The 27,830-nt window shown below is 34.4% G+C and overlaps 1 pseudogene; it reads left to right on the top strand.

Annotated features, from left to right (window-relative positions):
• Nucleotides 1-27,830, top strand: LOC112709465 (probable methyltransferase At1g29790; annotated as a pseudogene).

Genomic DNA, 27,830 nt, shown 5'->3' with positions numbered 1-27,830 from the left:
ATGGCGACGGTAATGGTAATGGTGAGGAGTGAGAAAGAGAAGGATGAGATCATGGAAGGTGAGCTTAATGGGGGTTATGACTTTTTAGTAGATTGGGGTTAAAATTAAAATTTTGGTTAAGGGTAAAATTGAAAGAAAAAAAGCAACTAATTATTTACTATAAAAAAAATTAATGTCAATAGTAGAATTGAAATTCATTAAAATATTAAGGATAAAATTGAACTAAATTAAACGTTAAGAGTAATTTTAAAAAATTTTGAAAACGTTAGGGACAAATAATATACTTTATCCATCATTATATTATTCTACAATAGATTATATTATGATATTAAATATATTGGCATGATATATTTTGGTTAATATATTTGTCTTTCTTTTTTTTTAAAATTATTAATTTTAAATTATTATATTTATTAACATTCAATAATTAATTATAGAAAGATTTGTTAATAATCATAATATTCTATATCATATTTTTTTTAATAATTACAGTAATTTTTTAATATCTCTATAAATATTATATATACGGTGTTTAATTTACCGCTCATGAGGTTAGAATTTAAAACCAAAATTTTTATTTTGTTTTTTTATTTTTTTTTCTTTTTTAACTATTTTATATAATAATAATAATGTATATATCTTTTTTGTCGAAATTAATCATTTTTAGAGTTTAAATTAAATTTATTATTTTTTTATGAATTCAACCTTACTTTTATTCTTTAATTATGTAATAAGTGTTTTTACTCAATTTTTGTTTCTTGCAATAAAATTGTTTTTTACTACAATTATTTATATTTTAGAATACATCACATTTATCATATTCAATTCCAAGTCATTTTGTTGATTTGCAAAATTATATGAATATAAGAGTTTAACGTGATCTTTATTTTATTGAAAGATGACTGAGTTTCCTTATATATATACAATGGCCAACAATCTAATAGAATGTAGATAAAATTATATTTTCATAAAAAAGCTGAATTTACCACTAAGTTAAATATGATTATTCTATACATTATCTTATATGAATAACAGATGATAAGGCTTACTTAATAAAAAGATGGTCTGAATTTCTATAAATTTTACATATTTAACCTTGTCAAATTATTTTCATTAATTATCGTTACAAAAGTAATTTTAATGTATATATATGTTAGATATATTAGATATGTTCTAATTGCTTAATATATTTTTTTGTCATATATTTGGAGAATAATTTTGATAGGATAAATCTTTATAACACTATAAGAAAGTCGTCAGATATCGTTAAATTTACCGATGAATTTACCAAAATATCTGTTAATAACCTATTTACCGTTGGATTTAGTAGTAGATTTAGTGACGAATATAAATTTTTAATTGGTAAAATTCTGAAACTTATTACCATCGAATTTTTTTTCAGTAAATTCGACAGTAATATATTATTTATTATTAATAATTAAATTAACAATTATTAGAAGATTTAACTGATAATAAAATTAAATTTTAAATTTTTTAAATTTATTTAAAATTTAACATATAATTTTAAATATTTAAATTTAATAATTTTTAAATTAATAAAAATTAAAAGTTTACCATTTTTTATAATTAATTCTTTTACATTGAGATGCTATAAATGTATTTCTTTACTAGCTATGGACTTATGGTTCAATGCAACGTTTTTTTTTTTTTTTTTGACAGAACAATGCAACCTAAGTTATACATGTGCACTTTAATAATACTGAGTCCCACAAACATAACAATATTTATTGCGATCGAATCTTTCTTTTTTCTGTTTCAATTTCTTTTCCTAATATTTTCTTTATTTATCTTCCTCATATGGACCATGTAATTATGAACTAGTGTGGAAGCCCATGATTTATACCAGTATAAATTTTCTTATTTCTCTTTATTATAATTATTGTATAACTTTCATATATACATAAAAAAAGGGTCAGCATGTTTTTCATGTATTTATGTTTGCTTGAATGGTATATATCGGCTTCTATATATATATATATATATATATATATATATATATATATATATATTTAATTCCTTAAATACGCAGAATATAAAAATGTTAGTAAAATACGTATGATCAATTTATATGAAGTGTTTGCGAAATAGATTTTGCCACTATTTAAATACAGCGTCGATAAAATAGAGCCAGGCGTGTCAGAACTATTTTTAATGCATTAGTCGCGAAATAGATAAAGCAGAACAAAGAGAGCAAGAGCATGAAAAAAGAGTAGAATAGAAATAGAAAGAAAAAATAAAAAAAAAGAACAAAGTAAAAGAAATTAATTTTTTTATGACAAACATATATAACATGAATCTTAATTTGAAAAAAAGAAAATGCATCTTGAAAAATAGAATAACAAAAGATATTAGAGGAGAAAAAAAATTAGAACAATACATAATATATTGAGTTATCATATGTTAAATTATATTAGGCCTAATCTAATATGTTTTTTTAACATTATAAAATGAATAATAATACATATTTAATAAAATTTAATTTATAATTTAAAATTTCAATCATGATTTATTATTCAAATACTAATTTAAAACTTTATTAATATTTTTGCTGTTGTTAGTATTTTTTCTAATTTTTAAATTTTAAATCTTTAAATAATAGACATAATTAAATAAAGTATTTAGTTGGTTATGGAAAAGTTATTTGAAATTTAAAATTTTTAGAATTTAAATATTTACTTAGAATTAAAATATTAAATTTATAGTAGAGTTTAAATTTTAAAAACTTAAATACCAAAGATACAATCACATAACAATTTAAAATTTTAAGTTATTTAAAATTTTAAATATTTTTGAATAACAAACAAAATATTTTATTTAATATGTATCTAGTAATTAAAGAGTTTGAATTTAAAAAATTAAAAAACACTAATAATATCAAAATATTAATAAAATTTTAAATTAGTATTTGAATCATAAATCAAGATTGAAAATTTAAATTATAAATTAAATTTTATTAAAGTGCATTATTATTTATTTTAAAGTGTTAAAAAATATATTGGATCAAGCTATGTATAATTTGAGTAATGCTATTCTAAGTTTTTGAATTTCAAATTTAAAAATAAAGGAATCTATTTAATTGGTTTATCCGGTAGTTTTTTTTTTCTGTTGGACTTGATTAATAAAGATTTGGATGTGTAACATTATTCTATAATTTAACATATGACAATTTAATATATTATGTTATGTTGTCTTAGTTTTTTCTTCTTTTTTCCTTTTCCTTTTCTAGCACCATTTAGTTTTTCTTCTTTCTCTTCAAGATGTATATCATATTGTAGAATAGTTTGGTTATTTGTTATTCTTTAACAGTAAATATTGTCAAATAAAATAGTGTAAAAAATTAAAAAGAGATGTATTTATCAGTTCAGAAAATACTAATTTATTTTTCAATAGAATAAATTATATATTGAATAACAAAAGTTGCCATTGATTTCTCTTCACACTAACTAATACTTAACGATGGTATTTCGATACACCATATTACCAAAAAATATTAACTAATCTAATAAATTTTGTAATGACATAAGTCTATAAATTTAAAAATTTTAAAATCATGTCATAAAATGTGAAATTCTAACAAGAAACAATGTTGATCATATTATTTTGAATTCGAAAATGAATACGGTGCCAACAAATAAACTTGTCCCAGGTAAATTTCAACAAAGACAAAAGTCTATAAATATTGCTATTAATAATAAGAAATTAATTTATTTTAATGACAAATACATTTTTTTTATGGATTTTTTAATTTGGCATGCCAAAAACTAATCCACCACATATTGACGCTCTATTTATTAAGGGTTTGCTGCTAACTAATGAATTATTACACACACAAAACAGGATTCGAACTCCAAATACTTACTTAAATAGACAAATAAAATAATCATTCAACCAATCCAAATTAATTAAGACAAATACTAATTATTTTTAATATTTTTAAATTATAAAATATTTATAATAATTATATATATTTTGTTTAATTTTTTAATAAAAATTTATATAATTTTATGTATTATCTCGTACAGCACATAAAAATATATACTAATTATTCTATAATTTAACATATGAGAATTTAATATATTATATGTGGTCCTAGTTTCTTTTTCTTCCTTCCTTTTTCTCTTCTAGTGCCATTTTATTCTTTTTTTTTTTTTCTTTTCATGACGTATCTTTTTCTTCTTTAAACTAGTGCCATTTTATCTTTCTCTTTCTCTTCTAGTGCCATTTTATTCCTCTTCTATTCTATTTTTTCTTTTTTTATTTTTCTCTTTTTATTTTTTCTCTACTCCTTCCTTATGTTCTTATTCTCTATGCTATGCTCTCCTGCTTCGCCCATTTCGCGGGTGATAAAGCAGAAATGAAGCCTTCTATTTCGCCGATAATATGTTAGAATGGCAATGATACGTCTGACTCTATTCTACAAGCACTGCGTTTGAAATGATGGCAAAATTTATCTCCCAAATATTTTATGTGAATTGGTCATATGTATTTTGACAACACTATTACATTATGTATATTTAAAGAATTAAAATATTTTTTATATTTATATATATATATATATAAGCCGGTATATATCCCTATTGAAAAATAAAAAAGAATCGATGTTAGTTTTCAAATTAACAATAATAATAAAATTAAGAAAAAAAATAGAAAATTTGAAATTAAAATAATAAAATTAGTACTTTACAACATTCCTTCCTCGGAGAGGATTCAATCCTTTGCTTTGATACTATATATTAAGTTGTCCTGTTGTATATTATTACTTAAAAGGAAAAAATTAATACGAAAATGACAACACTAAACCAAAGATTAATTGTGTTACGTACACTCCTTGAATGTAATTATGTAAGGTGGGACACCTTTGTATAGAAAAAAAATTATTAATTTGATACTTGAAAAATTTAACATTGACAAAAAAAACTTTTAAAAAATGTTATCGATAAAATAATTTTAGAATAATTTAAAAATATGACAAAAAAATTAATAATATAATGCTACATATTTAAATATTTTTATAAACTAAATTTAACTAAGTTAAACAATAAGACTTGGAATAATGTTAGTCAACTAATTTTTATTATGTTAGACCAATCTAATTAAATTTAGTTAACAAAAAGACTTAGATATATAATATTATTCTAAATATTATTTTTTTGTAAGTAAAAAAATTTTATTTAGTAAATAATTTATCTAATTGATCTAAATTTTTGTGATTATATTTTAATAAATATTTAAAATGTGTAAAAAAATTCAAAGTAAAGATTTTTAGATTTTTTTTAATTTTTTAAAACAATGTGGTTATTCACAATAACTTTTTTTTAAAAATTCAGTTGATAAAAAATTATTAAATTTTAAAATGAAAAAAATTATTTTTTAATAATGATTGTAAAAATTTGATCTTTAAATTATTATTTAAAATATATATTTAATATTTAATTTTTTGTTGCATTTTTAAATGTTTCAAAATTTATTTGTGGTTAACATGTTTTTAGAGTTCTTTTTGTGAGTAATGTGAACTTTTGAGTACTATTTTAATAGTTTATTAAAAAAAATAACGCAATAAGTCCAAAAGCACACGGGAATCGCTCACTTGTTTATAGCGTATTTAGATGCTGTTAGATAAAAAATTATTATTATATAAAGAAATAATTAATATATGTTAATATTTTTGTTCATTTATTGTAATATCCTAATTTTAAACACGTTATGATCATACTAAAAATAAGGTGTTATTGACTTGTTTTTCGTATTTATCATTTAATGCTGAGTCTTTAGTTCGATTTTGCGTTTCAATTTTTAAGAAAAAATTGAAAAGTTTTGTTTTTATTAATTAAAATCATATATCAAAGATCTCCAAGCAATACTAGTCACATAGTTAGTAAAAATAATAAGGGTTAAGTATTTTTTCGTTCCTAAGGTCTGAGGTGAAAATCAAATTCGTTCCCAATCTTTTTTGTTATTAAAATCATCATCAACGTTACAAAACGTTATAAAATCATCATTTTATCCATAAATAATATTTTTTAGACAATTTTACTCTTAAACAAAAAAAATATTAAAAAAATAAACCTACCCAAACCCGCCATTGACAAATTCCCAAAATAATTTCAATCCCTAAAATTGGCAAAATAAAAACTACATTAAAGATAAATTTTGTACAAAAACTAATTCAAAATCACAATTGAAAAACAGTGCTCAAGCTAGATACAGATTCTTAAAAATGGTAAAAATAAAAAAAACTGAATATTTGACCCAAGCTCCAAATGACCATGGCAAATGTACCAAAACTAGTCTAGCACATAAAGAACCAAATGCATTGAGAATGGCACAGTTGATGAATTGAACTTGATGTGAGGTATCAATGCACAGTCTCACGTTTAAACTCAGAAAAGCTTCAAACTTCACAATCAAAATCCATGATTCATCAACTCCACAAAGAGGGCCAAAAGAAAAACCTAAAACATTCGAACAAAACAATCCAAACCCACTTATGACTACTTGACTCGTCCTCGCCAAAACCTCCACCATCACCAGTGAAAGCTTTCTCCCCTCCCTTCCGTTTTCAGTTCCATTCCGGTTCAGTTCTTGCGGATAGATCCAAACTGTTATAACTTCTCCGGGTCAGGTCTCCGCTTTGAGTTGAGGCTCCACAAGAGCTCCGCACAGCGGTGATTGGCGCCGATGACTCCAACCCAACTGGTACTGCAGAATGGAATTGAGATAGTTAAATAATTGAAATCGAAAGTATAAAAGAAGAGATGTGAAAGGAACGGAAACTAACCAGTGGCTCCGACGAAGGCGAGCAAGAAGTAGAAGCCGAAGAGAGTGAGGTTAGGGGAAGTCTTGGACTTGTTAATGAAGTAGAGAAAGGCTTTGTACGGGAAAAGGGAGAATACGAACAGCTGGAAAGTAATGCCCATTTTCCACTTTTTTTTATAATTTTTATTTAAGGGTAAAATCGTCTAAAAATTGTTATTTTTGGATAAAAGGATGATTTTATAATATTTTGTAACGTTGAGGATGATTTTAATAACAAAAAAAGGTCGGGGATGAATTTGATTTTCACCCCAAACCTTAAGGACGAAAAAAGTACTTAACCCGAATAATAAATATCATATAAAAGAATTCAAATAAAACTCAGATACAACTCCTATCCCTCTGTATAAAATAAAATCTTAACTAACAAAGTAGAGGGAATTCTAAGAAAGGAACTCACCACATAAACTTAACTCAAATAAGACTAATAATCGCTCACAGCTTCAAATTGAGTCTTCGAACCGGTGTCAGTGAAAAGATGAAAGATTTTAGGGTGAGAACAAACCACGCATTCTCAGTAGAGAATGGAAATGCCATAAGTGTACTACCCGGTCTAACCGAAATTAATTGAATAATAATTTAAGTAGGAGCGAATATGGTTGGAAGATTTGGCAATTGGAATTTGATGATTTAAATATGATATTTGAATTCAGTGAATTTTTCTGAGTCAGAAGACATAGTTTTCTGCGTAAAAGTGCACAGTAAAATTTTGACCGACAGTACCGGCTGAGACCTGTCTGGTACTGCAGCTGAGAAAATTGATTATGAGTAAATAGGATTAAGAAATGAGAAAATTGGTTTAGAGCGCTAATATTAAAGGTTTTGGTCCAAAATTGGGCCAACGGACAAAAATAAGTGAACCGGGCCTAAGTGGGCCCAAGACCCAACATATATAAACATTAGTTATGAGCATTTCAGCTCATTTTACCCTAAAAAGAAGGGTTGGGGCGCTGAAATTGAAAAGAGAGAAGAGAAGAGAGAAAACCTAACTCTCTTTGATCTTCAAACCACCATAACTTGAGCTACGAAGCTCCGATTGACCAGCCGTTTACGGCCACGCGTCGCTCTTCTCATCCTCTACAATTATATCTAAGTTTTGTGGTGAGTAATCCACTGTCCTCTGCCCAGTTTTCATTTTCCTCTTTAAATTCGAATTTGGTTTGGGTTTTGAGGAAACCTTGTGATTTTGGTTGTTTAGGAGTGCTCTAGTATGAGCCATGGGTGATATTCATCACAAACTTCAGTGGGTTAAGGTAAGAAACCCTCCAACCCTTGTGATTTGTCACTTTTATGAGCCCTAGGTTGATGTATGTATGTGATATTGGTTATGTTAGTGTATTTGATGATTTTGGTGCACAATTGGGAGATTGATGTTGCTTGAGGAGCTTTGGTGAGGCTTGGAACTAGGGTTGGTGGAGACTTCCAAAGAAGAGGCTCAATTGGTTTGGCTACAAGAGGTACGGTTTAAGTTTCATTTAAGTACCGTGTGGTGTGATGAGAATTCCTAGGCTAGATGCCCCTAGGATTAAGTTTGGATTGTGTAAATGGTTGGTGCTAATATGCATAGTTGGTATGTAATGTGAATTGATGATTGGGTTGAGAATTGTGTGGCTTTGTATGCTTGGTGTATTGAAAATTTGATGTATTGGGTAATGAGTATTAATTTGTGGTTTATGCATTTAATTTGTGAAATTGGGCCGGAGGCCGTGAATTTTGGGCCGGAGGCCGGAAAGAGGTAAGAAAGGTAAGTTGATGTGTACATTGTATGATGACACAAGTGATTGGATGAATTTCAGATAATGAATATATGAATGATTGGGTTGGTTATTAAATACTGAGGTTTGAGGAGTTGAAGTGTGGAAATTGGTAATTTTGGGTGAAATTGTATAGATGAGGTATGTTTGATTTTTGTTGAGATATATTATGTGGTCATATATGTGAGTATGATTATTGATGCCTTGATGGTATGATAATGCATGAGAGATATGTATGTTGTGATATATGCTTGAGGAATGATTAAGGTTGATTTGGGGGTGAAACCACGTGATAGTGAGTATGATATTGATTATGTATAATGATGGTTGATTGGAAATAGTATTGTTGGAAATTGGGATGAGGAAGGATGTATGATATGTTGATATGTTTGTAATTTAGCCATTTGTTTGAAATGGGTAAAAATGGTTATATGGCGGTTTTGTGAATCGTGGTAAAGTGTTAATGTATGAATTGAGGAGGCTTGATGTTGATTTTGGTATATTTTGATTGGTTTCAAAAAGGGTTGAAATTGGCATGTTTTGGTTGATTTTGAAAAGAGATGGAAATGGCTTGTTTTGAAAATGGCACTTTGTGGTTTTGTATGAAAAATATGGTTTTTGGGCATACTTTGACGGGACATAACTTGGACTACAGATCTCTGTTTTGTGCCAAATCTATTTAAAAATGAATTTGGATCCGGGATGTCCATGTCGTTTGAAGAACGGGTGAAAAACGATTTAAAATGAGAAAGTTATGTCCGTTGGAAGATTGGGGGTTGAATTTGTGAATTCTGCAGCTTTTAACTTAGAAAAATTTTAGCAGAATGGCCCCTCACGCGTAGGCGCACTTGGCGCGTACGCGCCGTTCGTTCAGAAAATGCCATCCACGCGTGCGCGTGGTGTGCGCGGGTGCGCCGATGTGCTGCACCCAATGCCCAGCCATTTTCCAGAGGGTTGTGCCTGAACTATGCCTGTTTTGTGCCTGGGGCACGAGAGCACCCACGCGTTCGCATGGTGGACGCGTGCGCGTCGCTTGGGTATTTTTCAATCCACGCGTTAGCGTGCATGACGCATACGCGCCGATGAGTTTTGTGGCCATCCACACGTGCGTGTGGAGTACGCGTACGCATGGCCCTGTTTTCATGCCAAAGTTGATATTTGAGTTTTAAAAGCCAAATCTCATACTTTTAAGCCTCCGATCTCACCCCTTATGTATTAAATCATTATGATATGCCTAGCAATGAGAAAGGAGCTAAGGGATGTGGTAACTTGCGAGTGAAGCAAGGGGAAAAGTTATGATGAATGATTATCAAAGATGATTATATGAGATATGGAGGATGACGGTGGAAGTACCGTGTATGCCATGAGCCGAAGGGCTATATTTATTGATAAATAGCTGGTTCTTGATTGAACCATGAGCCGGATGGCTGAGTTATTGCCGGGTTAAGGCAAAGCAATTACTGATTATGGCTGAGTATAAATGCATATATGATTGATGAATGAATGTGTTAAATAGATAATAATGGAAAATGTTGAAATGTGACGTGTGACCCCAGATAGTAGGCAGTGGCGTTGTCCACTTGCTCCGGGTATGAGACGGGAAATGATGTTTATGATAAATGAGTTTAATTATGGAGTTTTGAATGAATGTAGCTCTGATACCTGGGTAGTAGTAAGGGTTGTGGTTTGTCCCACTTGCTCCAGGTTAACGTTTGAGATTTGATAACAATGATGATTGCTTTCAAACTGAACGAATGTATGTTTTGAGATCCTGGGCAGTAGCAAGGGTTGTGTTTTGTCCCACTTGCTCCAGGTCAGAGATTGTGATGCCTGGATAGTAGCGGCAGTAGTGGTGATTCCACTCACTCCAGGTTGAGCTTTTAAACACCCGCCTGGGTAGTAGCCGCAGTAGTGGTTGTTCCACTGGCTCTGGGTTGAGCGGGTAGTAGCAAGGGGGTTGTAGCTCAAACCTACTTGCTCCGCAAGGGGTGTTTCTGTCCAATGGTTAGCTACCAGGACATTCGGGTTGGCTATATAACCGACAGATGATATCATCAGCCATAGGGCAGGCATACATCATTTGCATATGTTTGAATTGTTTGGGTTTGGCTATTTGTTTTGGATTTCTACATCATATATGCTATGTTACCTGATTATGTGCTACTTGTTCTACTTGTACCTTATTTGTGTATTACTTGCCTGTATTGCTTGTGTTTGTACAACTGAGAGGCCCCTCATGCTGGTGTCGATGGATGTTGAGGGTTGTTCTTGATGAGATGAATTAGTGATGCGATTTCATGATGATGATGATGATTATTTAATGAGATAATTTAAGCCCCCTAGGTAGATGCAGTGATGTGATTTCACTGGCTCCAGGCGAGGGTATGATGTATTGATATAGAGTTGCTGAGGCAGAACAACTGGTAATGGTTTTGCTTCTGATTCTGAGTCTGATTCGTGGAAGAATCAGCGAGTTGGGAAACATGTGTAACATGAACTAGATTTAGTATCATCTTACAACAGTTGCCTATTCATGGATTAACGAGAACCTAGGATGGATAATTGTTGAAGAAGTTTAGGATGCTTAGTGAGTTTTTATTGCAGTGCATTATATTTATTTGGCACTTTTACCGTACTGGGAACCTATGGGCCCGGGGTTCTCATTCCGTATATATCTCTTGTTTTTCAGATACAGGTCCAGGTGCTCAGAAGTGAGCTGTGGTTCGTCTGAGAGACGGCGAAGATCTTTATTTTCTCTACTTTGTGTTTTGCTTAGAATCTCTCCATCTTTGTTTTGAAAAGATTATATTATGTATTGAACTCTTTTGAACTTGCCTATAGAGGCTCTCGTGTTCCCTTTGGGAGAGATTAGGATATACTGTTGTCAACTACTTTCATACTGTACCCTAGCCGGCCTAAACTTCGCGGGTTGCGACTAGTAGCTATTTACTTATGTTATATATATCTATCTGTTATCTATCTCTTAATCTCCTTTATGCCTTGTCCGTATATCGCTTTCGGCTTCACGTTTTATCTTTTCGATGTCGAAACCTGAGTGATACGTCTTTGTGATTTTATTTCTACTCTTTTCAAGCTTCTCGATTAATACTCCTTTCGAAATTACCTATATTTATATATTAAAAATCTACCTGAGAGTCGTACCACCGTAATATCATTGACTTATGACTCGAGCATAAGGATTTGAATATTAGGGTGTTACATTATGGTATCAGAGCAGTTTGTCCTCGTGAGCCTGAGGGATGGAACTGCTTATGCTTCAATGCATACTTTGAGTCGGTGCCTGTGCTAGTTAGGGTATCTAACTGATACATCTAGCATAAAGTCCATGAGTTTACCTTTGGAACCTTGAAGCACTATACTTCCGATATTGAGACTGATCAACTTGATATCAATTGTTTGGTGTGTATTGGAACCAGATGGTGCCTCGTGGACCCGGTTGGGGACGTGAGAGAGATTGTACTAGTATGCAGGAACTGGAAATCAACCCGAATAACTCGGTAAACCTTATGGTGGCATTGGAGAATATGGCTGCTGCTATGCAGGCCACTGCGAAGGCTCTTGGGCAACAGATAAACAATAATGGCAATGGCGGAAGGGAAGCTTAAGGCCCGATGACATTGGCAATTTTCTTAAGGGTTAATCCACCTAAGTTCAAGGGAACTACCAAATCTGACTGAAGCCGATACCTGGTTTCAAGCTATGGAGCGAGCACTGCAAGCACAGTTGGTACCCGAGGAGCAGTGTGTTGAATTTGCTACCTATCTGCTTACTGGGGAAAGCATCGCATTGGTAGCAAGGGGCCCGACACCTCCTGCAACAGGGTGATGATCCTATCACTTGGGATGCCTTCCAGGTGGAATTCTATAAGAATTACTTTCCGAATTCCGCCAGGACAACCAAGGAATTGGAGTTACTGCAGCAGAAGCAAGGTGCTATGTCTGTATCTGAGTATACATACAAATTTGAGGAGCTATTCAGGTTTTCTCACATGTGTCAGGGAGCTCCGGGAGACTTCGAGGAATGGAAATGCATTAAGTATGAAGGAGGGCTCCGGAGCGACGTCTTAAGTTCAGTGAGACCAATGGAGATCCAAACTTTTTCAGAGTTGGTAAATAAGAGCAGAATTGCTGAAGAGTGTGTGAAGAGGATGGTTGCAGAGAAAGGAAGTCATAGAGAGCACAACCAAGGATTCGCACCAAGGGGTCGAGAGTTTAAGGAGAGAGGATACATACAACACTTTCCCCAAGGACGGAATAACTTTGCAACGAGTGAGGAGTCCCAAAGAAATGGTAAAGGAAAGTGGACAGCGGCTTCTTCTGATGTTTTGAGCTGTCAAAGATGTGGAAGTCATCACCCAAATAGGTCGTGCCGATTGGGGTTAGGTATATGTTACAAGTGCGGATTAACAGGGCATGTATCAAGAAATTGTCAACAAGGAGAGAGTCAGGATGCGGGCTGATAGCGACAGTAAGATTGAGGTAATTGCAATAATCAGGCTTAAAGGACAGTGCGTGATTTTATAATACCACCTGTACAGTAAAACTGGGAATGTCAAGCTTAATATTAGACTAAGAAGCAAACCGGATGGTCCGAGTAAGGATTTGCCTTAATACAAATGGATAAATGCCTGTGATATAAATGATTTTCTGTTGAGAATGATGTGTTGTGTTTGTTATATAGTTGGTTAATTTCTGGATTTTTGGTGAAACGGATTGAACCCGTGACTTTTAATTCCTTTGATTTAAATAGATAAGGATGGTCCTAAATGATGGATTTGGAAATGTTGATTTGAATTGTCGGTCAAGTTAAGTTGTGGTTTAGTACTTGAGGAAATAAGTGATGGAACTAATACTTGACGAGAAATCAAAGTGGCATAACGGAAGCTTGCTAAAGCGTTAGCACAGTATGGTAATAATAAGGAAAAGTGGGGTATGATTAGAAATGCTTTATGCTTTGAGTACCTAAAAGTTTAGTGAGCTTATGTAGATAATGATTCTAGATAATTGGAATTAATTGCGGCTGTGAGCCTTGGTGGTTCTGAAATGGAAGAGGAAATTATCATTGATGCGTAATCGGATTTAGATGATGATTGAGTGCAATTTGTCGTGTTTGAGAGAAGAGTGCTATGATGTTTGGTCATGGTGACCTTGGATTTAGATCAAGATTTGTAATGATCGGTTTCAGAGGAATAGTTTGGAAACCTTTAAATTGCAATGCTGATGCGGTACTGAGATTGGTTTGAGGAAACCCGTGACGGGTGGTAGACTCCAGTTTTTAGGAGAGGTGCTGTCAAGATTTTCCAAGAATTTGAAAGAGTGTTGGTTATAGTTTCGAGAATGATCTTTGATTGATTATAGTGATGTGGAATGATGGCTATGATTAACGATGATGGCAATATTATTGATGACATGATTTGAGATTTAATAGGGTTTGAGTTGATGAGACGATAAAAGTAAGGAACGAGGCTGTTGGGCGGCATTGAACAAATGACCGAGACCCTCGGAGATAGAGAAATTAGAGCGCGGCAACGGAAGGGCGTAGAGTAAAAAGACCTTGGAACTGTTATGCATTGGATATAAAGGAAGACTATGCTCGCGTACTCGCAGTGATGGATGGAATTTTCGAGGGCGAAAATTTCTGTTAGGGGGTAGAATGTAATACCCAGTCTAACCGAAATTAATTGAATATTAAGTTAAGTAGGAGCGAATATGGTTGGAAGATTTGGCAATTAGAATTTGATGATTTAAATATGATATTTGAATTTAGCAAATTTTTTCGAGTTGGAAGACATAGCTTTCTGCGTAAAAGCGCGCAGTAGAATTTTGACCGGCAGTACCGGCTGAGACCTGTCTAGTACTGCAGCTGAGAAAATTGATTATGAGTAAATAGGATTAAGAAATGAGAAATTATAATTAGGGGAGGTAGAAATATTTGAAGTGCGATTTAGAGCGCTAATATTAAAGGTTTTGGTCCTAAATTGGGCCAACGGACAAAAATAAGTGAACCGGGCCTAAGTGGGCCCAAGACCCAACATATATAAACATTAGTTATGAGCATTTCAGCTCATTTTACCCTAAAAAGAAGGGTTGGGGCGCTGAAATTGAGAAGAGAGAAGAGAAGAGAGAAAACCAAACTCTCTTTGATCTTTAAACCACCATAACTTGAGCTACGAAGCTCCGATTGACCAGCCGTTTACGGCCACGCATCGCTCTTCTCATCCTCTACAATTATATCTAAGTTTTGTGGTGAGTAATCCACTGTCCTCTGCCCAATTTTCATTTTCCTCTTCAAATTCGAATTTGGTTTGGGTTTTGAGGAAACCTTGTGATTTTGGTTGTTTAGAAGTGCTCTAGTATGAGCCATGGGTGATATTCATCACAAACTTCAGTGGGTTAAGGTAAGAAACCCTCCAACCCTTGTGATTTGTCACTTTTATGAGCCCTAAGTTGATGTATGTATGTGATATTAGTTATGTTAGTGTATTTGATGATTTTGGTGCACAATTGGGAGATTGATGTTGCTTGAGGAGCTTTGGTGAGGCTTGGAACTAGGGTTGGTGGAGATTTCCAAAGAAGAGGCTCAATTGGTTTGGCTACAAGAGGTACGGTTTAAGTTTCATTTAAGTACCGTGTGGTGTGATGAGAATTCCTAGGCTAGATGTCCCTAGGATTAAGTTTGGATTGTGTAAATGGTTGGTGCTAATATGCATAGTTGGTATGTAATGTAAATTGATGATTGGGTTGAGAATTGTGTGGCCTTGTATGCTTGGTGTATTGAAAATTTGATGTATTGGGCAATGAGTATTAATTTGTGGTTTATGCATTTAATTTGTGAAATTGGGCCGGAGGCCGTGAATTTTGGGCCGGAGGCCGGAAAGAGGTAAGAAAGGTAAGTTGATGTGTACATTGTATGATGACACAAGTGATTGGATGAATTTCAGATAATGAATATATGAATGATTGGGTTGGTTATTGAATAATGGGGTTTGAGGAGTTGAAGTGTGGAAATTGGTAATTTTGGGTGAAATTGTATAGATGAGGTATGTTTGATTTTGGTTGAGATATATTATATGATCATATATGTGAGTATGATTATTGATGCCTTGATGGTATGATAATGCATGAGAGATATGTATGTTGTGATATATGCTTGAGGAATGATTAAGGTTGATTTGGGGGTGAAACCACATGATAGTGAGTATGATATTGATTATGTATAATGATGGTTGATTGGAAATAGTATTGTTGGAAATTGGGATGAGGAAGGATGTATGACATGTTGATATGTTTGTAATTTAGCCATTTGTTTGAAATGGGTAAAAATGGTTATATGGCGGTTTTGTGAATCGTGGTAAAGTGTTAATGTATGAGTTGAGGAGGCTTGATGTTGATTTTGGTATATTTTGATTGGTTTCAAAAAGGGTTGAAATTGGCATGTTTTTGGTTGATTTTGAAAAGAGTTGAAAATGACTTGTTTTGAAAATGGCATTTTGTGCTTTTGTATAAAAAACATGGTTTTTGGGCATACTTTGACGGAACATAACATGGACTACGGATCTCTATTTTGTGCCAAATGTGTTTAGAAATGAAATTGGATCCAGGATGTCCATGCTGTTCGAAGAATGTGTGAAAAACGATTTAAAATGAGAAAGTTATGTCCGTTGGAAGATTGGGGGTTGAATCTGTGAATCCTGCAGCTTTTAACTTAGAAAAATTTTAGCAGAATGGCCCCTCGCGCGTAGGCGCACTTGGCGCATACGCGCCGTTCATTCAGAAAACGCCATCCACGCGTGCACGTGGTGTGCGCGGGCGCGCCGATGTGCTGCACCCAATGCCCAGCCATTTTCCAGAGGGTTGTGCCTGAACTGTGCCTGTTTTGTGCCTGGGGCACGAGAGCACCCACGCGTTCGCGTGGCGGACGCGTGCGCGTCGCTTGGGTATTTTTCACTCCACGCGTTAGCGTGCATGACGCATACGCGCCGATGAGTTTTGTGGCCATCCACGCGTGCACGTGGAGTACGCGTACGCATAGCCTTGTTTTCATGTCAAAGTTGATATTTGAGTTTTAAAAGCCAAATCTCATACTTTTAAGCCTCCGATCTCACCTCTTATGTATTAAATCATTATGATATGCCTAGGAATGAGAAAGGAGCTAGGGGATGTGGTAACTTGCGAGTGAAGCAAGGGAAAAAGTTATGATCAATGATGATCAAAGATGATTATATGAGATATGGAGGATGACGGTGGAAGTACCGTGTATGCCATGAGCCGAATGGCTATATTTATTGATAAATGGCTGGTTCTTGATTGAACCATGAGTCGGATGGCTGAGTTATTGCCGAGTTAAGGCAAAGCCCTTATTGATTATGGTTGAGTATAAATGCATATATGATTGATAAATGAATGTGTTAAATGGATAATAATGGAAAATGTTAAAATGTGACGTGTGACCCCGGGTAGTAGGCAGTGGCCTTGTCCACTTGCTCCGGGTATGAGACGGAAAAGGATGTTTATGATAAATGAGTTTAATTATGGAGTTTTGAATGAATGTAGCTCTGATACCTGGGTAGTAGTAAGGGTTGTGGTTCGTCCCACTTGCTCCAGGTTAATGTTTGAGATTTGATAACAATGATGATTGCTTTCAAACTGAACGAATGTATGTTTTAAGATCCTGGGCAGTAGCAAGGGTTGTGGTTTGTCCCACTTGCTCCAGGTCAGAGATTGTGATGCCTGGATAGTAGCGGCAGTAGTGGTGATTCCACTTGCTCCAGGTTGAGCTTTTAAACACTCGCCTGGGTAGTAGCCGCAGTAGTGGTTGTTCCACTGGCTCTGGGTTAAGCGGGTAGTAGCAAGGGGGTTGTAGCTCAAACCTACTTACTCCGCAAGGGGTGTTTCTGTCCAATGGTTAGCTACCAGGACATGTCGGGTTGGCTATATAACCGACAGATAATATCATCAGCCATAGCGCCGGCATACATCATTTGCATATGTTTGAATTGTTTGGGTTTGCCTATTTGTTTTGGATTTCTACATCATATATGCTATGCTACCTGATTATGTGCTACTTGTTCTACTTGTACCTTATTTGTGTATTACTTGCCTGTATTGCTTGTGTTTGTACAACTGAGAGGCCCCTCATGCTGGTGTCGATGGATGTTGAGGGTTGTTCTTGATGAGATGAATTAGTGATGTGATTTCATGATGATGATGATGATGATTATTGAATGAGATAATTTGAGCCCCCTGGGTAGACGCAGTGATGTGATTTCACTAGCTCCAGGCGAGGGTATGATGTATTGATATAGAGTTGCTGAGGCAGAACAACTGGTAATGGTTTTGCTTCTGATTCTGAGTCTGATTCGTGGAAGAATCAGCGAGTTGGGAAACATGTGTAACATGAACTAGATTTAGTATCCCCTTACGCCAGTTGCCTATTCATGGATTAGCGAGAACCTAGGATGGATAATTGTTGAAGAAGTTTAGGATGCTTAGTGAGTTTTTATTGCAGTGCATTGTATTTATTTGGCACTTTTACCGTACTGGAAACCCATGGGCCCGGGGTTCTCATTCCGTATATATCTCTTGTTTTTCAGATACAGGTCCAGGTGCTCAGAAGTGAGCTGTGGTTTGTCTGAGAGACGGCGAAGATCTTTATTTTCTCTACTTTGTGTTTTGCTTAGAATCTCTCCATCTTTGTTTTGAAAAGATTATATTATGTATTGAACTCTTTTGAACTTGCCTATAGAGGCTCTCGTGTTCCCTTTGGGAGAGATTAGGATATACTATTGTCAACTACTTTCATACTGTACCCTAGCCAGCCTAAACTTCGCGGGTCGCGACTAGTGGCTATTTACTTATGTTATATATATATCTATCTGTTATCTATCTCTTAATCTCCTTTATGCCTTGTCCGTATATCGCTTTCGGCTTCACGTTTTATCTTTTCGATGTCAAAACGTGAGTGATACGTCTTCGCGATTTTATTTCTACTCTTTTCAGACTTCTCGATTAATACTCCTTTTGAAATTACCTATATTTATATATTAAAAATCCACCTGAGAGTCATACCACCGTAATATCATTGACTTATGACTCGAGCATAAGGATTTGAATATTAGGGTGTTACAATAAGAGTAATGAAATAAAATTCAAATAATTAACTGTACTCAATAAAACTATATTTTTATCAAACCTTTTGAAAATTTTTTTACTATTACATTATATAATTAATTACCTTCTTTAAATTTTCGAACTTAAGACAAATCTCAATCACAACCTCATTTCTCAGTCACCTCAATACACAAACTAATAGCATAGGAAACAGATCAACACATAAACAAATAGCAATAAGACAAATAGCACAATATAGAGAGACAAGATAAGCAAACACAATCAAATGCAAATGTGCAAACAATGATGATGCATGTCTAGTCCTATCGCAAGTAATGAGCTCATTCGTCGGTTTCGACCCGCACCCGACGCAATCCAACTCGCAAGTCAGATAAGGCATTCCAGTTGCATAACATATGCAAGTTTCTACTTCTTGCAGGCGCTGATTCTCCAGCTGAAGTATGCCGAACATGACCTCTGCAAGTACTTGCAGGTGCTAATTCTCCAGCTGAAGCATGTGCCACTTTCTCCTGGAATTCATTCCATACACACGGGCATCCGCACACAATCATTCACACATAAAGCCCATGGCCTCCAGTGAGCCGTCTCTATTGTGTCAAGTGAGCGTTGCGTATCGCCGTCTTCACTAGACACTTGGCACTAAGCCCAACAACACTCAATATCTTTTCAATCATTGCCATCTACTTTTCTATGACAGAGGTCCCTTTATTTAATAAACCGGAATCAAGTCATTTTTATTTAAAACCAACACCTCTCTTTATAACCTTTTCAAACCTCCGAAACCACTTTACTTACAACAAGTTCTTCTTTCATACAAAAACCAGTTCTTTCTTAACCATGATTTTCCAACCCAGCTTCAAAACCATTTCAGATTTAAACATCTTTAAAAGAATCATTTATTAAATAAATCTCACGGCAGGGTCTCGAGACTTTAGGGAGGACGACAATCAAACTCAAAACATAAAGTCTTTCTTAATAAATCAAACCCAAACGTAAATCTTTTCTTACTAAATCAAAAGCTAAATAATACAATTTCTCAAGTCCAACCTTTTTCTAAATATTTCAAACAAAGTCTTAAGTTTCATAATAAAATTTCGATAGCATCTCCCCTAAAACTTGGACTTTGCCACCCTTTTCGGGTCCCAACCGAACCATTCTCAACTTCTTTTCAAACATTTCCAAAATCAGAAATCATTTTCAAATGTCAATTCAATACCAACAAATCAAACTAACTTTCCAACTCAACAATCAAAATTCTCAGCATTCCTAAACAATCAAGAAATCAAATACATATTCATCACATTCAGTCACGAATGCAATTCAAACTTATCATTTAGTCATTCCAAACAATCATAAATTATTTGCAAATATCCACTAGACTTTCATGGCATTTATAAATTAAAACAATTAATTTCAACATGAAATCTCCTACCTTCGTACGAAATCAGAATCAACAAAAATTTTGGAAAAGCTTTTTGACCGAGCTGCTGAAGAAAAAAAACGTCAGAAGTCGTCTGTGCCTCCTAAAACTCCAATTGGCCAAACACAAGGGGAAGATGAGCTACGTCACCGTCAACTTCTACTAGACAAAAGTAATGCCAACGTGTAAAAGAAGAAAATACGAACACTTTTATCGAATTAGATTTTTAATTATAATTACGGATCTCAAGAAATCAAGCTTAGAAGATTTCCATTTTCCATGGAAATGTCACGTTCTCTCTCTTTCTTTCTCTCAATGTTACGGTGAAAAAGAAAAGGAAATGAGATTAGGATGATGATAATGTGGTGTAATTAATGTGGGAGTTGGGTGTCAAGTCTTAATAAAAATAAAAGTGGCATGTGTTGTGATAAGAATGTAATGAATGCCCATTTATCAATTGGGCGGCTAATCTTTCTCATGCAAAAAAATCACCTTCCAAGATTAAATTAAAAGTTAATGAAGGTTGAAAACTAAGGCTTGTTACCTATATAAATAGGTGAAGCCTCGCTTGGATTTAGAGAGCAATAAAATCTTCTCTCTCTTATATTACTAATAACAATTCTCTCTCTATTTATATTGCCTACATATAAAACTTTTCTTCTTTCTTTCTTTCATATGTTACTACATATATTAGTAAAATATATATATATATATATATATATATATATATATATATATATATATATATGAATCATCTCTTTTATATTGAGATAGTTATTGTGGTTAATATTATTACTAGAATTATTTAATTATATTTCATATTTTATATTTGTTACCTCTTTCTTATTTATTTATTTAGTTATTTTACAACACATTATCAGCACGAAGTTCTAACGAAATTTTAGGAAGACTTCAGGTAACAAATTTGTATTATGTCGAAACTCTTTCATCTTAAATATAATGCTTTTGATATATCTGAAAATAATTATTTATCATGGATACTAGATGTTAAAATCCATCTTGATTTAATGGATCTCGATTCCGTTAAGGCTGAAAATAATACATCCCAGAAGGATAAAGCCAAAGCCATAATTTTCCTTCGTCGTCATCTTGACGAAGGATTGAAAAATGAATATCCCACATTAAAAGATCCTGCAGATCTGTGGAAAGACCTTGAAGAAAGGTACAATCATCAAAAGACGATGATACTTCCTCAAGCCCGATATGTTAGAGAAAATTTTCTCGACCTTCCATGTCTCGAATGTGCTTCTGCAGGAGCAGTATCGAGAAAAAAATTTAAAAAATATTCTGAGTTAATTTTTTACTTTCTTGTTGCTAAACGCAACAATGAGTTACTTTTGAGAAATCATGAAGCGCGCCCAGCTGGCACCGCCCCATTTTCTGAATCAAATGCGGCAAATCATAACCTCAGAAGAGGTAAATGGCAAGACTATGGTAGCAAGAAAAATTATGGAAGGAAAATGAATTATGTTCAAAAGAAAGGATCTCACCAGAAGTGGGATAAAGAAAGAAACAAGGGCAAAATAAATCAATTGAGGATAAATGCTTTCGTTGTGGTGGAAAGGGCCAATGGTCACATACCTGTCGTACCCCAAGGCACCTAGTTGATCTTTATCAAGCATCCTTTAAAAGGGATGACAAAGGAAAGGAAACAAATTTTGTTTCAAATGATGAAAATTCCACCACTCATTATGATGTATCTAATTTCTTTAAGAATTCTGAAGAAAATATTGGCTATTTGATCAATGATGGAATAGTTTGATATATGTATGTGTTTGTTAAGTATTCATGTGAATAATTTTATTGTGCATGTACTTCTACTCATATTATTATTATTATCGTTTGTCTTTGAAGAAAAATAGCAAGGACATATTCTGAAGATATTTGCCTTGCGGATAGTGCAAGTTTGCACACTATTCTTAAAAGTGATATATATTTTACCCATCTTGTGCCAAAAGAAGAATGTGTTAATACTATTATTGGCTCAGGCAATGTGATTGAAGGCTCCGGAAGAGCTATAATTTTGTTTCCTGGAGGAACAAAATTTATAATAAATAATGCACTGTTATCTACCAAGTCTCAAAGAAACTTGTTGAGCTTTAAAGATATTCGCCGAAATGGATATCATATTGAGACTATGAATGAGGGAAGTCATGAGTATTTATGTATCACAACTCATGATTTAAATAAAAAGATTATATTAGAAAAGTTACCCTCACTTTCATCTGGGTTATATTATACCAAGATTAGTGCAATTGAATCACATGCCATTGTAAACCAGAAGTTTACTAGCCTAAATGAATTCATAACTTGGCACGACCAATTGGGTCATCCGAGAACAACCATGATGAGGAGAATTATTGAAAAATCTCATGGACATTCACTAAAGAACCAGAAGATTCTTAAATCTAGTGAATTTTGTTGTGCTGCATGTTCTCAAGGAAAGTTAATTTTAAAGCCAACTCCAGTAAAGATTGGATTTGAGTCCCCTGAATTTCTAGAAAGGATTCAAGGTGATATATGTGGACCTATTCATCCACCATGTGGATCTTTTAGATATTTTATGGTCCTGATAGACGCATCTTCGAGATGGTCACATGCGTGCTTATTGTCTTCTCGCAACCTGGCGTTTGCGAGATTACTCTCTCAAATTATTCGATTAAAAGCACAATTTCTAGAAAATCCAATCAAAGAAATTCGTCTTGATAATGCTGGTGAATTTACTTCCCAAGTTTTTTTATGCTTATTGTATGGCTAATGGAATAAGTGTTGAACATCCAGTAGCTTATGTTCACACACAAAATGGGTTAACGGAATCACTTATTAAGCGCTTCCAATTAATTGCTAGACCCTTGCTTATGAGAACAAATCTTCCAACCTCGGTTTGGGGGGCATGCTATTTTACATGCTGCAGCACTTATTCGTTTTGAGGCCAACGAGTTACCATCAGTTCTCTCCTATGCAATTAGCTTTTGGCCAGCAGCCAAATATTTCCCATTTAAGAATATTTGGGTGTGCGATATATGTTCCCATTACACCACCTAATCGCACCAAAATAGGACCCCAAAGAAAATTGGGAATATATGTTGGATATGATTCTCCCTCTATAGTGAGGTATCTTGAAATGCAAACTGGAGATGTATTTAAAGCCCGGTTTACGGATTGTCATTTTGATCAAAATTTCCAACATTAGTGGGAGAAAATAAACTTCCTGAAAAGGAACTTAATTAGAACGCATCATCGTTGATGCATTTAGATCCTCGATCAGGGCAATGTGAACTAGAAGTTCAAAAGATTATACATTTGCAAAGAATAGCAAATGAATTTCCTGATGCATTTTCCGATACAAAGAGGATAACCAAATCTTATATAGCAGCAGAAAATGCCCCAATTCAAATTGATGTCCCAGTAGGACAAGTAGCCATTGAGGTAAATTTACGCTAGAAGCGTGGCAGGATGGAAAATGCCCCAATTCGAATTGATGTCCCAGTAGGACAAATAGCCACTGAAGCAAATACACGCTAGAAGCATGGCAGGCCTGTCGGTTCCAAAGATTAAAATCCTCAAAAGAGAAAAGAAGTAAATACTATTCCTGTTGAAAAAGACACAGAAAAGACACCTGCAGTTGTCCAAAATTCTGACATAATTTTAACGCTAGAAGACGTTCAGGTACCTGAAAATTGTGAAAATGACGAGATCTCGATAAATTATGTCTTTACAGGAAAGAAATGGGACCGAAATAAGACAATTGTCAATGAAATATTTGCATATAATGTGGCATTAAATATCATGCATGAAAGTAAGGATCTTGAGCCAAGATTAATCGAAGAATGTCGACAAAGGAATGATTAGCCAAAACAGAAAGAAGCCATGAAGGCTGCGTTAGACTCACTTGAAAAATATGAAGTCTTTGGACCTGTAGTCCGTACACCAGAAGATGTAAAACCTGTTGGATACCGATGGGTAGTTGTCAGAAAACGAAATGAGAAAAATGAAATTGTGCGTTATAAAACCCGTCTTGTGGCACAAGATTTTTCACAAAGGCCCGGTATAGATTATGAAGAAATGTATTCCCCTGTAGTGGATGCGATAACATTGCGTTATTTGGTCAGTTTATCTGCATATTATAAAATGCATATGCATTTAATGGATGTGGTAACAACCTATTTGTACGGCTCATTAGATCGTGATATCTATATGAAAGTCCCTGAAGGACTAAAGATATCTAAACCATCTAATGAATATTCACAGGGATTATTCTCAGTTAAATTGCAAAGATCTTTATATGGTCTAAAGCAATCTGGATGAATGTGGTATAATCGTCTTACTGAGTATCTGGCCAAAAATGGATTCAAGAATGATGATATCTGCCCCTGTGTTTTCATAAAGAAAACTACATCTGGATTCATTATAATTGATGTGTACGTTGATGATTTAAATATCATTGGAACTCTTGAAGAGATTCCAACAATTATAAAAACTCTAAAAGAAGAGTTTGAGATGAAAGATCTTTGAAGGACTAAATTTTGTCTCGACCTACAGATCGAGCATATAAAAAATGGGATCTTTATTCATCAAATAACATACACAGAGAACATCTTGAAAAGATTTTATATGGATAAGTCACATCCATTAAGTACCCCTATGATTGTAAGATCTTTAAATGTAGAAAATGATCAATTCTGTCCTAAGGAAGAAAATGAAAATATCATTGGTCCTGAAGTACCATATCTTAGTGCCATTGGAGCACTAATGTATCTTGCTAATAATACGCGACCTGACATATCATTCGCGGTGAATTTACTAGTAAGGTATAGTTCCTCTCCAACCAGAAGACATTGGAGTGGAATCAAGCAAATCTTTCGATATCTTCATGGGACGGTTGATATGGGATTGTTTTATCCCTATGGATCCAAGTCACAACTAGTTGGCTATGCAGATGCCGGATACTTGTCTGATCCACATAAAGGGAGATCTCAAACAAGATACCTGTTCACATATGGTGGAACAGCTATATCATGGAGGTCCACAAAACAGACGATTGCTGCAACATCCTCTAATCATGTCAAAATACTAGCGATACATGAAGCTAGTCGCGAGTGTTTTTGGCTGAGGAGTGTGATCCAATATATTCTATCATCATGTGGACTGATTGATCAGAAGATAGCTCCAACTATCCTGTTTGAAGATAATACAGCATACATTGCTCAACTTAAAGGCGGATATATCAAAGGTGGTAGAATAAAGCATATTTCTCCCAAATTCTTCTTTACTCATGATCTTCAAAATCAAGGGACAATTGATGTCCAGTAGATCCGCTCAAGTGATAATCTGGCAGATTTATTCACAAAGTTACTCCCAAAATCTTCCTTTGAAAGATTGGTACATGAGATTGGGATGCGCCGATTTCGAGACATTAAGTGATGTCGGCAAGAGGGGGAGACTGTACTCTTTTTTCCTTGGTCAGGTTTTTTTTCATTGGGTTTTTCTTGACAAGGTTTTTAATGAGGCAGTCCCCATCACAAAGGATTTTGTACTCTTTTTCCTTCAGTAAGGTTTTTTTCCCACTGACTTTTTCTTTAGTAAGGTTTTAACGAGGTATAATCCTAAATGGGCATTCAAGGGGGAGTGTTGTGATAAGAATATAATGAATGCCCATTTATCAATTGGGCGGCTAATCTTTCCCATGCAAAGAAATCACCTTCCAAGATCAAATTAAAAGTTAATGAAGGTTGAAAACTAAGGCTTGTTACCTGTATAAATAGGTGAAGCCTCGCTTGGATTTAGAGAGCAATAAAAATCTTCTCTCTCTTATATTACTAATAACAATTCTCTCTCTCTATTTATATTGCCTACATATAAAACTTTTCTTCTTTCTTTCTTTCATATGTTACTACATATATTAATAAAATATATATTTAATATATATATATATATATATATATATATATATATATATATATGAATCATCTCTTTTATATTGAGATAGTAATTGTGGTTAATATTACTACTAGAATTATTTAATTATATTTCATATTTTATATTTGTTACCTCTTTCTTATTTATTTATTTAGTTATTTTACAACAGCATGTGTTCTTATTTTATACATATATACATGCATATAAAAGCCATCATTTGATTTTCTTTTATCTTTGTTTTTTGGCTTCGGCCAAATAATAATAATAATAATAATAATAATAATAATAATAATAATAATAATAAGAGAAAAGGATAAATTAGTCCCTGACTTTTTACCCCGAGGACATTTTAGTCCCTGACCATTGGAAAATACTTTTAAGTCCCTGACATTCTTAAAAGTTAGACGGATCAGTTCCTCCGTCCATAAGCCACCGTCAGACCCAACGGAAAAGGCTGACGTGGCTCTCCCCTCTGCTTACCTGGCATCACAGCTTCCCACGTGGCACATTAGTGGGATAGAGCTTTTGAAAAATGGACACATAAGTCCCTGTTGCTCAAAACGACGTCGTTTTATGTGCTACCCTAATCCTCACCTTCTTCAATGACACTGAACCTTGTTCTTCTCACTCTATCACCTCTCTTCAACTCTCCAATCGCCAAAATCACCCCCTCTCCCGCCGCCGCTAGCTACTTCTCCCGAACCGTACCGCACAAACCCTCAAGCCCTTTCCCTTCTTCACTCCCCAATTTCTCTGTAATTTAGGACCATTACCCTCGCAAATCCTTCGATTGTTTCCACCGCCAAAACCCTAACCTAGGCTTCAACCCTTCCTTTGATTCGTCCAAGTTCACAACCTACAAGACCGACCTCGATCTCCCGATCTCGCAGCTCTTCCAGATCGCCAAGTCCACAAAGTCAGTCATCCAGCTGGGCTTCGATGTCGGTGGCGGCACTGGGTCATTCGCCGCCACGACGAAGCTTCGCAACGTGATAGTTGTGATGACGACTATGCGCATGGGTGTGCCATACAGCGAGGCGGTGGCACTAAGGGGGCTTGTGCCACTTCATGTGCCGCTGCAGCAGCGGCTACCGGTGTTCGACGGAGTGTTCGACCTTGTGCGGTGCGGGTGTGCCGTGAACCGGTGGATTCTAGTGACGATGATGGAGTTCTTGCTGTTTGATGTGGATAAGATTTTGAGAGGTGGAGGGTACTTGTGAATTGACAGATTCTTCAACAAAGGGGTGGACTTTGAAAAGCTGTATGCGCCATTGATTGGGAAATTAGGTTACAAGAAGGTGAAGTAGGCCAATGGGAATAGGACTGATGCTAGTGATTTTTTTTTTGTGCCTGTAAGCTACATTGTGAATTTTGCCTGTGTACCTAAATTAAAAAAAATTATGATCCACAAGTTATTCGAGTGAGTTGCAGCTGAAGCATATTTTTTATTCTCAGGGGAAAAATTGGTTTTTGTTGTTGATCACAGGGAACTAAATCTTGTATCTTTGGTGCATTTGAATACCATAGAATGAGCATATACCAGGGTGAAAAAAAATGCAGGCTGAGGCACAAATCTCGGTTATTCCGGATACTAACCTTAACCCGGAGAATGCTGTTTCAATCCAAAATGGGGATCCTGTTGTTTCTTCATCTCTTTCAAATGCAACCACAACTCAACAGCCAGGTTGCTTGTTTACTTTCGTCCCTAATTTGTTTCATTATGACTTATGA

Source organism: Arachis hypogaea, chromosome 9 (genome assembly GCF_003086295.3).
Source record: "Arachis hypogaea cultivar Tifrunner chromosome 9, arahy.Tifrunner.gnm2.J5K5, whole genome shotgun sequence".
NCBI lineage: Eukaryota > Viridiplantae > Streptophyta > Magnoliopsida > Fabales > Fabaceae > Arachis > Arachis hypogaea.
Note: the sequence above shows the minus strand (reverse complement) of the source record. Positions and strands in the feature narration are given on the sequence as shown.